Consider the following 16,461-nt stretch of genomic DNA (forward strand, 5'->3'; position numbering starts at 1 on the left):
AATTGAACTAAACCAGAGTCAGGGGTAGAGTAGTATTTGGAAGAAAGTAGCCATGTTTTTCAACCCACAGACAAATCCTTTAACCCGTTTGTAACTGCTGGTCATTGATGCCTGAATGTCCAGGTCAATTTTTGATGCTCTGTTATGCACTTCCTTAAAAGACAATATCTTTGGAAACACTTTACATATCATAACAATTTTTACTTTGTTATTTTGACATGTGAGACTAACTTAATAGGATACCGTATATACTCAAGTATAAGCCAAGGCCCCTAATTTTAACACCAAAAACTGGGAAAACCTATTGACTCGAGGGTGGGAAATCCATTGGTCACAGCAACCTCCTCAGTATATAGCCAGCCTGCCCCCATGTAGTATACAGCCAGCCCACCCATCCCAAAAAAAACAAAAAAAAAAAAAACAAAAACGTACTCAACTTCGGGTGGTTCCGATGTCGGTGCGGCTCCTCTTCTGTCTTCTCTGCAATGCTCCAGTCTCCGCGGCTCCTCTTCTTTCTTCGGTCTTCTGTAACAGCCAACAGAGACGTGGCCATGCGCTCTGCTTGGACGGCGCATACTATGATGCGGCCGTTGATGACATCATAGTATGCGCTGGCCGGCAGATAACATGGTTGTGTCTCTGCTGGCTGTTACAGAAGACCGAAGAAAGAAGAGGAGCCGCAGGGAAGACAGAGGAGGAGCCGCGCCGACAGAGGACGCCAGAGGGTACGTTTATTTTTATCGACTCGTGTATAAGCCGGGTGTGAACAGCCCACACACATCTACCCAAAAGCCGTTTGCAAAGTAGGGACCCAAATCAGGAGGTTTGGGCATCTTATTTAACATGTCCATAACATGATTAGAAAGATGATAATAATGCAGAATTGATGAATAGATTCCAGGAACACTCCTATCCTGCTGCCTGGTATATGGAAATCCAAAGAGAACAGACTTTAAGTAGGTTTTTCATGTGCATATCATAAAAGAAAGAGGTGAAAGGTCTTTAAGATTTGTTTCTCTAGAAGAGTCTTTCGGCAAATATACCAAGTACACTTACTCTACAGCAGTAGTAATGTTATACACCACCGGCAAATGTAGATTTAATACATTTTCTTAGCAAACCAAAAATGTATTCAGTTACGGAACACACACCATTGTCAGGAAAGTGCCATCCTTTTTTTGTCTCCTTTCCAGAATCGGAAAATCCCCCCATAGTAAACAGAAGCACATTTGTTTATGGCACAATATAATAGAACTATAATTCAGAAATCCTGACGCAGCAAGGTCAGTGACAGCTGGAGAGACGACATCCCATCTCCATTATGTGGGGTTATTTATTTCATGAAGGCGATTGTGAGGAGACTCCTGGTGCATGACGCTGGCCGAGTGTCAGCCGTTCACTTTCCACGTTCAGATGAGCAGGAATGTTTTATTATTTCTTGGGATGAGCTGCGATGATCTAATGACTGAATCACTCTCTGTGAAACCCAGTTCACAACATTCATTTCTCAACATTGCAGGTTTAATTCGGGAAAGCGTTTATTAAAGCCTTATGCGCCTGCCTAACACCTCATCTCTGTGTTACACATTTCTTTCCCAATTAAGAAACACAATGTAGAGAATTATTCACAGAAGATCATATTGGGCACAGATTTACAAGTTTTCATTGAGAAGTACAGCTAGAAGCTCAGTATGGCCTGCAGCATACAACTGTGCCCTTTGTGTGGAAAAAAAAAACAAAAACGGAACATGCGTCCGCCACATTACACATAATGGCCACAGGGCAGAGTAGTGGACGCTGCAACAAGACGCATGGAGCTTCGATTACAGATCATTGCTGCTGTTATTTTATCTCAAAGCTATCAGTGGTGAACAGGGAGAGAAAGCCGATTTAGAATGAGGTCAAACGGTGCCTTTTTATTTATAATTTGTTTTATTGGTAGCTGGAACGCAGATAAAAGGCAGAAATGCAGTCCTCGTCACATCAAATAGTTTAAATGAGGAAAAATGTAACAAATCGGTAAAATATGAAACATGAATAATAGCGCACATTATGTACACGGTGCCTTTTTAAACTCACTGCAAACTGCAATAGTTTTCGCATGTTTTATTCATTTTTTTTTAACCATTTCAGGAATTTTAAGCAGCTGTCTTAACATTTTCACAACGCCTTACACATCCAAAAAAGAAGAAAGGATAATTCATTAATTAATTGCCGCGATTCACATACCCTGCATGTGTCGCTTCCCCGCTCAGATCCGACGGAGTTCACCTTCTTCTTCATGGTGCATGTTAGGACTAGGACTTCTGACACAATTTGAAAGTTAAATCCCGCTCTCAGTATGAATCAGTCAGATCGTCCAATGGCAGCCCCCCCACCCCCACACAAACACTGAATGACTACCAGCAACATTGGAGGGACGGCTTCTCCCTGCTCACTCTGGAGGGTTGGGCGGGACCATGTGATGATGCTCTGTATGCAATAGACTCAATTCTAGGGCAAAGATAGGAAAAGGTTAGACACTGCCCATGCCCACTTCTCTGCTGCTAGGGAAGTTTTTTTTTTTTTTTAGCTTCGTACATTAACAAAAAACTAAAACAACGGAAAAAAGGGGGAGAAACGCAATATGGACACCATTCTGTCCATTCAATATGTAGCACGAGTTACATTAAGCAATCCTTTTATGTACTTATGAGTATTTGAATTTGATTTCTGTACAATAAAAATATGTATAGATTTATACACTCACCGGCCACTTTATTAGGTACACCATGCTAGTAACGGGTTGGACCCCCTTTTGCCTTCAGAACTGCCTCAATTCTTCGTGGCATAGATTCAACAAGGTGCTGGAAGCATTCCTCAGAGATTTTGGTCCATATTGACATGATGGCATCACACAGTTGCCGCAGATTTGTCGGCTGCACATCCATGATGCGAATCTCCCGTTCCATCACATCCCAAAGATGCTCTATTGGATTGAGATCTGGTGACTGTGGAGGCCATTTGAGTACAGTGAACTCATTGTCATGTTCAAGAAACCGGTCTGAGATGATTCCAGCTTTATGACATGGCGCATTATCCTGCTGAAAGTAGCCATCAGATGTTGGGTACATTGTGGTCATAAAGGGATGGACACGGTCAGCAACAATACTCAGGTAGGCTGTGGCATTGCAACGATGCTCAATTGGTACAAAGGGGCCCAAAGAGTGCCAAGAAAATATTTCCCACACCATGACACCACCAGCCTGAACCGTTGATACAAGGCAGGATGGATCCATGCTTTCATGTCGTTGACGCCAAATTCTGACCCTACCATCCGAATGTCGCAGCAGAAATCGAGACTCATCAGACCAGGCAACATTTTTCCAATCTTCTACTGTCCAATTTCGATGAGCTTGTGCAAATTGTAGCCTCAGTTTCCTGTTCTTAGCTGAAAGGAGTGGCACCCGGTGTGGTCTTCGGCTGCTGTAGCCCATCTGCCTCAAAGTTCGACGTACTGTGCATTCAGAGATGCTCTTCTGCCTACCTTGGTTGTAACGGGTGGCGATTTGAGTCACTGTTGCCTTTCTATCAGCTCGAACCAGTCTTCCCATTCTCCTCTGACCTCTGGCATCAACGAGGCATTTCCGCCCACAGAACTGCCGCTCACTGGATGTTTTTTCTTTTTCGGACCATTCTCTGTAAACCCTAGAGATGGTTGTGCGTGAAAATCCCAGTAGATCAGCAGTTTCTGAAATACTCAGACCAGCCTTTCTGGCACCAACAACCATGCCACGTTCAAAGGCAGTCAAATCACCTTTCTTCCCCATACTGATGCTCGGTTTGAACTGCAGGAGATTGTCTTGACCATGTCTACATGCCTAAATGCACTGAGTTGCCGCCATGTGATTGGCTGATTAGAAATTAAGTGTAGTTGGACAGGTGTCGAAAACAGGAAAACACGGTCCAGCCAGGCTCCAGACACCAGAAATTCTTTATTCAGTGCATATTTAAAAGTATAACACTCCACTCAGGTAGACGTAAAGCCTACGCGTTTCGGACGGTCATCTCGTCCTTAGTCATGGCTACAGAATACAGACACAGCAACACTTATAAAGCTTAATACAAACAAGGGCACCTCCCCCCTCCCAACTTCCTGAGCGTTTCCGTTCACGCCCATCTGGAGTACGATATACCAATAAAACATTGTAATATTAGTTAACAACATTCACCAGCGGCAGTGGTTGACATAATTCCTATGAGCGTCCCATTACATCGTCCGGAAAAAATAAATAAATTAAGTAGTCTAAATAGCATCGACGAGTCAAGTTCAGTCACATGACTTGAGTCACGTGATCCATCCAAGTCACGTGATCTTACGATGTAATTCGTTGCAGGTTGCTTGGTAACCCGTCAATGCATGTGTCAAATTGGAAGACACAGTTAGAGAGATATACACGGGGTAATGGGAATTTTCACAAAAGGAATTTTCACAATAGGGAGACCAGGAGCGAGGAGGAGTCACATCGGCACCGCAGCGGAGACCCCCGACGGCGACCACAGGAACAAAGGTCCGGGCAACGGCGAGGATCCTCGCGGCGCGACCGAGAGAAGCTCCCCCCAACATCACGGTAAGTGCCATTAGATCTAAATCCAAAATAGAATAGAATAGACAATATTAGACCAACAACAAAAAAGATGAAAAAATGTTAAAATCAACAATTGATTGATACTGTGAGTATTAAAAAGCAATATCTTTTAAAAATGGACAAAGACACAAAAGGACAAGAATACCACACGAACTGCGATGGTATAACGCAGTATTAATCGTATATCAAGTGACACAGAGTAAAATAGAGCGGCAAGATGACCGTCCGAAACGCGTAGGCTTTACGTCTACCTGAGTGGAGTGTTATACTTTTAAATATGCACTGAATAAAGAATTTCTGGTGTCTGGAGCCTGGCTGGACCGTGTTTTCCTGTTTTCGCCATCGTTGTACCCCAGCAGAAGGGGGGCCCGTGCCGGACTCGACACCTAATGGGGAGGTGAGCTGGCAATCTTTTTCTTCATAAGTTGGACAGGTGTACCTAATAAAGTGGCCAGTGAGTGTATAATAGCAACTGAATAGCTTGGAGCCACAGAATATAAAGATGTACGGTAATGGACATGGTCATAGAAATGTGACAGCCATAAGTGGTTGTAGTTTGTATAGGATGACAGGCAACTTTGCAGTGCAAAATAACAGCTGATAAAATATTGTCTTTGGATAGTCCATACAGAAAGACCAATACTATTCCATTTAGGAAAACAAACAGCTGAGAAAACCACCAAGTCAGAGAAATACAGCACACATAGCAACTCTCAAAGACTAGGAAGAACTAAAAATGCACGGATACATGAATGTATCAACAAATTACACCAAACCCCTGTAAAATATGTGCTGAGCCAAGTGCCTGAGGCCCCATCTTGAGGAATCATCCTCTTCTCAAACACTTTGTAAGGTTTTCACACACATCTTTCTTATTTATGACCACTAAATTATTCTTGTGTAATTTCACTTTTGATGAACAAGCAACTCGTTTCTTGATGTACAAACGCTGTTGACAGAACTCCTGGAGAAACCAGCCACTATTGCGCTGTACCATCCGCTCAAATGATTTTGAATGTTAGTCCACAGCCAAGACCACAATCAAGAGCCCAATCCCCTTTTATAAGTCCCCAACATAAAATACGCACACCGACATACTGGTGTGTGCCCCCTTTACACAAAAAATCCTTAAAATTAGGCAAACAAGCCTGATGGACTCCAGGTTCCATAAGTGTTAATGAAGCCTGGAGCCCTTAAGGCTCATTTGCATAATTTTTAAACCTTTTGTTCTTGAAAACAAGGGCGTAAAAAGCTTAAAAGGAAGTCTACCACCAGGATGAGGGATTGTAAACCCAGCACACTGACATACTGGTGTGTGCCCCCACTGATAGGATCTGCTCTTCTTTCACATATTTTTCAAAATGGCAAAAAATAAATAAATAAATGGCATTTACAACTTTGGAGGCTATGAACGGAGCCAGCATGGCGGGGCACACACGCCGCCGGATCGTTAATGCTATGGCAGCGATCAAAGGGTTAACACCCGCAATCTGTGCTAGCACCGATCGTGGGTGTCAGCGATGGGGGTGTGCTTCATTGTGAAGCAAGCACCCAGTAAGTATGAAGAGGGCTCAGCCCGTGAGCCTTCTTCATACTCCCCCATGCGCAACAAGACGTAAGGATACGTCTTCTTGCGCTTGGGGGGTTAAAGAAGAGCAGATCCTGCCAGAGGGGCCACACAGCAGCATGTCCGTGTACATGGTTTACAATCCTGCATCCTGAAGTTATATATACTTTAATATGCAAGTTTTTCACTGCAACTGAAAGACAGCATGCTGTAATATACAGATTGATGAATCTGCCCCAATGTGTGCATTAGTTATGATGCAAAATAGTAGCACAAAGGAAACCAACTAAAAAAGTTTCCAAGAACTTAGAAAAGATTTATTTATTATCCAGCATAATTTTTTATTTTAGCATGCTCATCCTGTATGACTACTGTAGTATTCTTCCAGAAGTTTGCTAAGCGTTAATCGAGATCAACCATCAAAATCCAGCATGATAAACCAGGGGCACTTACTTATAGATCCAGGCACAAAAACGGTGGTAAGGAAAAAATTCTGGATCCAGCTAATTGCAGAATAAGACCGCCTTTATTATATTTTAAGGGCATCCATCAGGTAAAATACAGGTGACATGGTAAAATCGTCAACGCGTTTCTATCACAGACAAGTGCTCTTAATCATGACTGATTAAGAGCACTTGTCTGTGATAGAAACGCGTTGACGATTTTACGTCACCTGTATTTTACCTGATGGATGCCCTAAAAATATAATAAAGGCGGTCATGATTAAGAGCACTTGTCTGTGATAGAAACGCGTTGACGATTTTACCATGTCACCTGTATTTTACCTGATGGATGCCCTAAAAATATAATAAAGGCGGTCTTATTCTGCAATTAGCTGGATCTGGAATTTTTTCCTTATCGTGGACTTTATTACCCTGCAGCGGGGTGGATCCGTGCAAGCGGATAAAAGTAACCGGAAGATCAAAGGTGAGCTGGAGCATCTCTTCTATACGTGCTATGACGGTGGTAATCTTCTTATATGTGTTATTCATGGCCTTACTCCTTCCAAAATCAACTTTTAAAATTAATCAAATAAGTCAGGGCATAAGAGCCCATCTGTGTTGTAGCTTTGCAGGCTGTTAGAATGTTTGAACCTCTCCGTGCACACTTGCACTCTTCTCCAACCCTGCTTTAACCTCTCAGAGTGGAAAGGGGAAGTGCTATTGTACATTGGAAAAGGCTGTGAAGCTGCAGCACAGAAGGACTTTGGTAAAGTCCCTCAGAGCCCTTCTTTTTCATTACCATAATTTTAAAAGATTATTTTAAAAGGTAAATTTACTTTAGCTTAAAACAGAGGAAGGGGCCGTAAGTAATGCTAAAAGTACAGCAGCATGACTCCCAAAGCACTTGGAGAAGTTACAATGCTGGAATGTAAATATCTATTTTACAAAACAATAAATAAAAAAATGCAAGATTTATAAATAACATGGCTAAGCATTGCAATTGTGTGGGGCTCATATATCAGCAGCACCCCTCGTCTTCCTGAATATTCCCACAAAGTTTTAACACTTTTGCTGGTGTCCATTCCAGACTGTCAGTATGCAATTAAACCAAACCGAAACCAAAGTAAAACTCAACTAAGGGCGACTCTGCAGCCATCACGAGGCTCTCACACTTGTCATCCCCTGAGAACAGAGCGATTTCACAAAGCCACCTGCTTCTAGACGTCTGGCAGAGGCTGTGCCCAACATCTTCTCTAACAGAAGACAGAGGTCACAAAAACAGGGTCAAGCATTTCTCTACTCACAGAATACTATGTAAATGTTTGTATAATGCATGTAGATGGAGGCATATTTTAACTGGATTGTTTTTCATACGATATAAATAAATAACCCATAAACACTAATATTATATACCATATGTATTATATATATATATATATATATATATATATATATATATATATATATATATATATATATATATATATATATATATATATATATATATATATATATATATTTTTTTTTTTTTTATCAGTGTGACTTTTTTAAATGGTGGCCTGTCCTAGTCTCATTGGCATTCTGGATGCACGTCTGCTGCTGACACTTGCCAGCCTCAGAGTCCAATGGAGAGTGGACACGTCAATTTGAAGATTTAAAAGCCCTATGTGCTCCAGCCTATTGTGTTCCCCTCTAATCACTTCAAATTTCTGGTAATTAGAGGGACCTTTCCCCAAACTTTCAGGTTTTTTTTAGATGCAGTTTTTGAAGCCAAAAGCAGGTGTATGGGTGAGAACATGGGTGAGAACATATCATTCAGAGAAGTGCTTTCTCTTCATTTCTCACTCCACTCCTGGTTTGGCTATTAAAAACTGCATCTGAAAAACGGAACGTGTGGACGCATTTGAAGCAGCTTTTTTTTCTGCTTGTACAACTTTGCTGACAACCTTGGCCTGTTTATCTCAGATTTTTCTTGTATTCTGCCCGTCTTTAACCCTAGACTGGATCCTGAATTTCTGTCCACCTCCTATCTTGACCAGCTGGCAATTCCGGATTCTAACTGCATCTGACAAATTGAACCTAACCCAACTATTTTCTGCATTTTCTTCCTCACCTGGACAAGCCATCACCTACGCTGGGACAACTCTGGGGGTGCAGCCACAGGTCGCGTTTGACAAATGCGTTTAAAAACGCATTGCAACAGCTGAAGAGAGATTTACCCAATTTAACAGCTGTTAACACTTGTGTTAAAATGAAAATGTTAAGGTCAGCGCATGTGTTAACAATGCATTAACAGTTGCTTTTTGTAAATGCAAGTGTTAACAGCTGTTTAATTAGGCAAATCTCTCTTCAGCTGTTGCAATGCGGTTTTAAAACGCATGCGTCAAACATGACATGTGACTGGACCCCAAGGGTGCGTTTAGATGAGACAGTAGCAAATGCGTTTTAAAAGGCATCGGAACAGCTGAGAAGAGGAGATTTGCCTGATGACTTCACTGTTAACATTGCGTTTGCAAAACGCATATGTGAACGAACCCTGAGAGGTAGTGGCCTTGTGTAATTGTTGTTGCAAAGTCCAGATGACCAGACAGTGATGTAAGGGTGAATACAGATGGGGATTAGCCAACACTGGATCTTACCAATTTTTTGTGCTAAAAGATAGAGTACTGAAATTTCATTCAAAATGTTGCTTTTTATCACCAATTTATTATTTTTGAATATGTAGAGTGCAGACCATAATGTCACTTACCTATACCAGGGTCCTGAAGGCTGGTGCCACATGTAGCGCTTTGTCTGCGCATGCAAACGCAGACAAAGTCGCGCCCACCGGGGCGGGCCTCGGCCCGATTGCATTGGCGTTTCTATGGAATACTTATACAATATTTTGAAGGAATGTATCAAATGTCAAACACAGGACTTATTTGTACTTTTGTATTTTACAAAAAGGCATGGTACTGGCCTAAAAGACACAGTCATAATGAGTTATGTAATAGGGAGAGGAACTTGTCCAATCCACAAAGAGACTTTTAAAAAAATCTATACAGGGAACTGGTCTTACAATGTTTCTTTACAAAGGCTTATATACCAGGAATAAATCTATTCTCAATTGTCATCAGAAGACTTAGTCCAAACAATAGGTCCATTGTATAGACATAACCCACGGGGGCATGAACTAAAAGTGGCAGCTGTAAAAATTGCATACTACATAAAACACATCTTTCCATTGTCAACAGGACTTGACCTTGAAAAAGAGAATGACAGAAGTTACCACCTGTGAAGAAAGATGTACTAAACCCAAGGAACACAGATGTTCTCATATCCTAACAGTGCTAAAGGCACGAAGGATAGGTTACTAATATTATCACAATCCCAGGCTACAAACAGAAGAGAAATCCATACACTTTATAGTGTGGAATATTTACGGCCCACATTCTCCATTTCAGAACTACTCCAAAATATTGTTGAACTTGTCAGGTCTCCATTTTCCCCCAAAATATAGACCTCTAGAGGCGTTTCTAAGAACATGGACAATGTCCAGACAGAGCTCACAATGTCAGACATTGGAGGAACACACAGTAGGATTGCAACTGGTTCCCATTCTCTGAATTGTGATTGGTGGGAGTATATCCTATCCTGTAGGTATGTTATATATTAAATATTTGGGACATTCCCTTGAAAAATTATTTTCCTAGAAACCGCCTTCTGCAAGACAATTCTGCAAAGACAATTTATTTCACAGGATTTAGAAAGGGTTATTGTGAGCCAAAACCAAGTGTGTAGATAAATATATCTGTATCATGTTTTTATCATTTAAAGGAAATTTACCATTTGATTTTATGCATTATCAATCAAACAACCATGGAAATGTAATCCCTGATCAGAGTGGTTTTGCTGAAAAAACTATTCTAACATTCAGGACCATGGGAAAGCTGGATTACATGCTGCTTGCAGTTCATAAACACATTAAACGGAGCCTGTCAGGCATAACATTACATCATGCTCTGGAGCAGTGCATTACTATTATAAGAGGAAACTTGCCGAGCCAGGCAGAGGAGCGACAGAGCTTTATCATAATTTTATAACTGTGTTTTCAGAAAACCATTCAGCTCAGGGATTTAACAAGATATGTGCCTGAATCAGTGTAGCTAGTAGAGGTATGTTTAGTTCATAATGTATAAAAGCAAAATGGTAGATTTTCTTTAATATGAAATTTGTACATCTTGCTTTTTAATTGGGGCACCTGAAGGGGCTGATTTATCTAAATAAAAAGACTTCAGTAGTTTCATGTAATGCTAGGATTAGAGAGGTTTTCGCAGGAAGAAAAGTTAGGTCCGATCTTGCTGATAAGTGGGGGTCTCAGTGAGCAGACCCCCACAGATCATGAAAACGAGGGTTCCGATGGGGTCCTGTGCTTGGCGATCTCCGTCAGCTCCATAGAGATTAATAGAGCAGAACGGTCCTGCATGGCGATCTGCTCCCTTAATCTGATGGAGCAACGAGCGGTCCGACAGAGGTACGTGGGTCCCCATCAGACCCTCGTTTTCGTGATCTGTGGGGGCTAATCACCGAGACCCCCACTGATCGGCAAGTTAGGCCCTATTCCATAGATAGGGCCTAACTTTTGTTTGTGGGAAAACCCCTTTATGAGATGTTGTTGATACATGTAAGCAAACATTATTGCACAAATATAGAAGAACATTACTTTGCTGGAACATGCTATACTGCTATTCGATCCTTGGCCTACCCTGACTTCTTGTGCACCTTCACTGTATGTTCACACGTGGCATTTGCATTGCGTTTACAATGCAAACGAGCAGGGCTCAGTCCCATTGCATCTATGTTTGTAGTCAAATGCATACGATCGGCAACAACTACCCAGTGTTTTGCATTGGGCACACGCAAAACAATTGCAGATTGTTGTCAATTGCACAGGTTTTTAAGGAAAATGCAGATGTGATCGGGAAGAAACCTCGCCAACTGTTTGTAAACAATGCAATCACCACATGTGAACCCTCAAGGTTGTTATCTGCAGATCAGGTGAAATACTTTCACCTGTTTTATAGGTTTGGACACTCTTGAGTTTTCTCCCAAAAATGTTTAATCTGTTTTATTGCTATATTTTGCAGGTTGTGACGGTCTAAAAAATTTCTAACTGAAAAGAAGATTATGATTTATTCATGTGAACAGGTGATTGAGATATCTGAACTCTACGCATGTTCATCTATTACATTGAGGAGATATGAAGGTAAATCTTTTCTGTTTGGAGCAATTATTTTCCCATCAAAATCAAATGTATAAAATTTAACACTTTGCATTAAAGAGTTTATAGACATAAGTTCCTTCATGTAATTTTGATTAAATTTTGAAAATGGAGCAAGTGTCTGCTTTCAGAAAATATATGGTTTGTTTGGGTTAAGTAGAATTGCTTTTGCTTCAATTTCAGTTTTATTTATAAACCTTGAAATGTAAAAATTGCTGTAGCCAATAACTTAAAGTTTCCAGAACTTCCTAGCAGTGAAAGGGTTAAGTGCTGTGCAAATAAGTTGCGTAGAGTTACAGATATGGAATTAACACAATCATACCTTACATAGCAAAAACATATCATGAAACATCTAACCATTCACAAAACTCTCCAAGAAAGATAACATAATGCAGTAGCCGTAACTCATCCTTTCACATGTGGTCCTGGGTATAGCTGCTTACACTGGATACATGGCCATCTAAAATAACGTGAAACAGCCATATTAAGTGCTCCAGCGTTTTCTGTTACTAGCCATGAACCTTTCTGTTCCCTGGTATAATCCACACATGACAGGCCTTACAAAGGTATGCATTGTTTTCAGATTAAGATTGCTGCCGTAGTATTAGACCTCCTGGCTAGCGCCCAGCTCTCAGTACAAACAAGGTTCTCTTCACCATGTCAGAATTTCCTCTCCCTTGTGGCCTGAAAGCTAAACATTATCATAACAGAAACCATTCTCCATTAAAAAAAAAAAAATAACCAACAGATGAGGAGTTTTTAAGCAATGTCCAGAGGGGCACCAGATCGGCTTTTGTACTAGATAAGCCAGAACTAGCCAGACTATGGGCTTTATTCTTCTGTAGTTCCACATCAGGGTGGTAGGTCAGGTCATCCTGCTCTATGTGTATATGTTACAAAGAAGCAGGAATGAAAACTTTCAAAGATCTCTCTGGAAACAATGGAGTATGTGCAACACACACTGTTCCACAGGAAACACAATGGAAAAAGTAACACAATTATGAGCCTCAGGACCAGGAGCGGAAAGTGTGAACTCATTTGAGCCAACACCCACTATAGCAGCAGTGACACTAGCTAAAGGCAAGACAGAAGTCTATTGATCTCCTGGTGACAGGGCACAGAAGCACTGACTGTACACATGCAGAATACTGCAGCCATTCTCTAAGGCAGTGATGGCGAACCTTTTAGTGGTCGAGTGCCCAAACTTCAACCCAAACCCCCCCTTAATTATGGTGAGGTGCCAACCAAAAATGACAGCAGTAACTTATTGCTCCCTGTTCTTCAACAACTTTTGATCATGTTGGACGCCTAAGCGCAAGATGGAAAATTTGCATTATTTAAGCTTCTTTCCAGTGTCCCCCTGTACACAGAGAATTGTAGGGCCAGCTGAAGGTCCTCCAAAGATAATTCGGCCCCGTCTACTCCTTCTCCCTCTTCCTACAGTCCCAAGTAACTATCACTTTAATATATGACTGAAAGCCGCATCTTTTAAGTTGCTTGAGACTGCAGGAAGCAGTCCTGTGTCCTGTCTGAGTCCAGTCTGGTGTGGTGGGGCGCTGGCCTGGGTGCCCACAGAAAGGGCTCTGAGTGCCGCCTTTGGTAGGTTCACCACCACTGCTTTAGCAATGGCTGAATGCACTCTGCCTTCTTAGCCTTAATGGACAAGGTATACCAATATACAATATATACCTCCACTAGCAGTGTATTCATATATAAGAAGAAGAAGACAAACACAATTTTTGGGGAAATTAAAAAGAAAACCTAACGTTACAGTATAATTAACAGACTCTGGAAATCTTTGGGTATGTTGGCAAAGTAAACATTTGAGATGGAATAATCTCCTGCTAAATCTGCCTCCACTTTGCTATGTGAAACTGGCTGAGGACAGTGTAGTGGACGAGAGTCCTGCCATCATAGTGATATATGCTGTAAATTCTAAATTAATTTTGAGCCATTAACAATGTAACATTAGCTTTAAAATCAACATGCAACTCAGTGACTGGTTTACACTGGGATTGTCCATTCCATATCACACAGGGTGCTGTCACACGGTGCGTTTTTAAACAGACTGAAAACATATGCATTTCAGTCTATTTGAAACTGATCCAAGAACGCACTGTGTGACAGCATCCTGAGGGTGCAGTCACAAGTACCGCTAGTGCCTCTGCCTGATCATATAGGAGTTTCCAGTGGAAAAGCATATGGGATCGGGCCGAGGCCTAGCCTGTGCGCTAGTGTTGCATTTGTAACTGCAATGCCAGCTGCACTTGCAGTGCACACTTGAGGTTGCGGTCACACGTCACGTTTTACGCATGCGTTTTACGCATGCCCAATTAAACAGCAGTTAACACATGTGTTTACAAAATGCAACCATTAACACATTGTTAACACATTTGTTAACACCACGGTTAATGCATGTGTTTGTTAACAGCTGTTTAATTAGGCAAATCACACTTCAGCTATTCCAATGCGTTTTAAACGCACACGTTAAACGCGAGGTGTGACCACACCCTCAATGTTTAAGAACGGTCTAAGATTGTATGCATTTTGAAACAATACAACAAGCCGAGAAGAGGAGATTTGCAGATTACAAAGTTGATAACATTTGCTTTACAAAACGCAACTGTTAATGAAATGTTAACACTTAACTAAATGAATGCATTAACACCCGTTTAACATTTTGCGTTTACCAAAAGCGATGTTTAAAACAATGAAATTAGACAAATGTCTTCACAGCTGTTGCATTTCAAAACAGCTACTCAACATCATCGGACGCAATTATAATGGGGGTATGTGTATGTGATGGCAGCACTAGGGGGGGCTGGGGGTGGAAGTAGGTCCCAGTGCATTCAAGGCCTAAACAGTGGTGTGATGCAGTCAGTTCTCCCATACCAGTTGTCATAAGGGGGGATGGGGGGGGACAAAAACAGCTGCTTAGGCATTTGTACCGCGGAGTTTTACATTTTATATAGCGGCAATATTGCTTGTTCCCAACTGCAAGTCTTTAGTTCTAAATGTAACTCAAATGCAATTTAGCAGATTCACATCCATTTGAATTACTTTTTAAACTCAAAGCAAATGTAACTTGCGAATGCGGACAAAAACGGTCAAAAAAACTGATGCATTAAAAAAAAAAAAAAACAAAAAAAAAAAAACAAGATGCATGCGTTTTTTAAACGGATTGCTTGAAAAGGGCCCAAAAAGGGGATGTGTACCGCCAGCCTCAGGGTTTGGTCTGCCTAGATCGGCACCGCAATCTGCATGCACGTAAAACCAATGAGATGTTTATGTAACACCTGATAGGACCAGTACTCTGGAACAAGAGAATTTTGCTAAATAAGGCTACATTCACACATTCTTTTAACGCATGCATTTTCAAACACATCATAACAGCTGAGAAGAGGAGATTTGCCTCTGACAGCAATTGCTGTCAACATTGTACATGTTAACACACGTTAACACAATGGTAACATTATTTTAATGTATGTTAACGTACTGTTGACAGCAATATAATTAGGCCAATATCCTTTTCTCAGCTGTTGTAATGAGTTTGAAAATGCATGTGTTAACACAAACAAAATTCAACATGTGAAGGCAGCTTAAGGGCCGCGTCCACCGACTTATCCTATGCATTGCGTTTGGAAATGCAACACAAACGCCACATGTGAAGATGCTACCTTTGCTTTTTCTGCCCACGAACCATTGATCTTATGTCAGCTGTTGCGGTCACTGGCGGGAGCTTACAACGACTGGGTCCACCATGTGCCAGTCACTTACACCTGACATGATGAAGTCCTCACCAAGCAAAGTGCTGTAATACTTCAGATGTGCTAGGAATTAAAAATGATGCAGAACGGTGAAAGGCCATGTAACAGACATGACGTGGAGGACTAACGTTGGAAAGATGGCCACTTCCAAAGCTCATGTGACTATATTGGAAACCAACCCTATATGCATCCTTTAGAAAACAACCTCAAGAGGTTGATCCATCATACTAAACCACAAGCATGACATTTCTCTGCATTCGGCAACATAATCTATCAAGGTATCCTTCATAACATATCTACATGCAGTGACTCTCGTAATGAACTTGACCTTGCCTTCAGGATATTAGAGGCAGGCAATTTCACATCATATTCCCAAGGCGCCGTTCCGCGGCCGGCTGCCATTGCTTTCTATGGGGACATATATGCATATACGTCCTCACAGACGGCCGTCTGAATGAAGCCTTACCCTGTATAAGCATGGCAATTATTTTTTACATCAAAAAGGCTTGTAAAATAGTATGGTTTAAGCAAATGTGAATTCATTAAATTGACAAAATGTATCAGATGTCACAAGAAAAACAGACATAATAAAAATGGATTAAGAATACTGCATCCATATCTGAAAAAGCTTGCCTCTTCAATATCCCTATCCCAATCCCAATGTTAAACCATATCACCGCCCATGCAAAATCTGGGGCAAATATAACATGTGTATAGACAGCATGTAGTCAAATAGTAAATACAATATAAAATGATTACAATGAATATACAATAAGAGAATATTACAAATTAGTGC

At 41.2% G+C, this 16,461-nt stretch overlaps 1 protein-coding gene across 13 annotated transcripts in view; it reads right to left on the reverse strand.

Moving 5' to 3' along the window:
• Positions 1 to 16,461, reverse strand: part of DOCK9 (dedicator of cytokinesis 9) — a 164,046-nt gene that overhangs the window by 115,523 nt on the left and 32,062 nt on the right. The window lies entirely within an intron of this gene.

The sequence above is a fragment of the Engystomops pustulosus genome, chromosome 2, assembly GCF_040894005.1.
Source record: "Engystomops pustulosus chromosome 2, aEngPut4.maternal, whole genome shotgun sequence".
In the NCBI taxonomy this organism is placed as follows: Eukaryota; Metazoa; Chordata; class Amphibia; order Anura; family Leptodactylidae; genus Engystomops; species Engystomops pustulosus.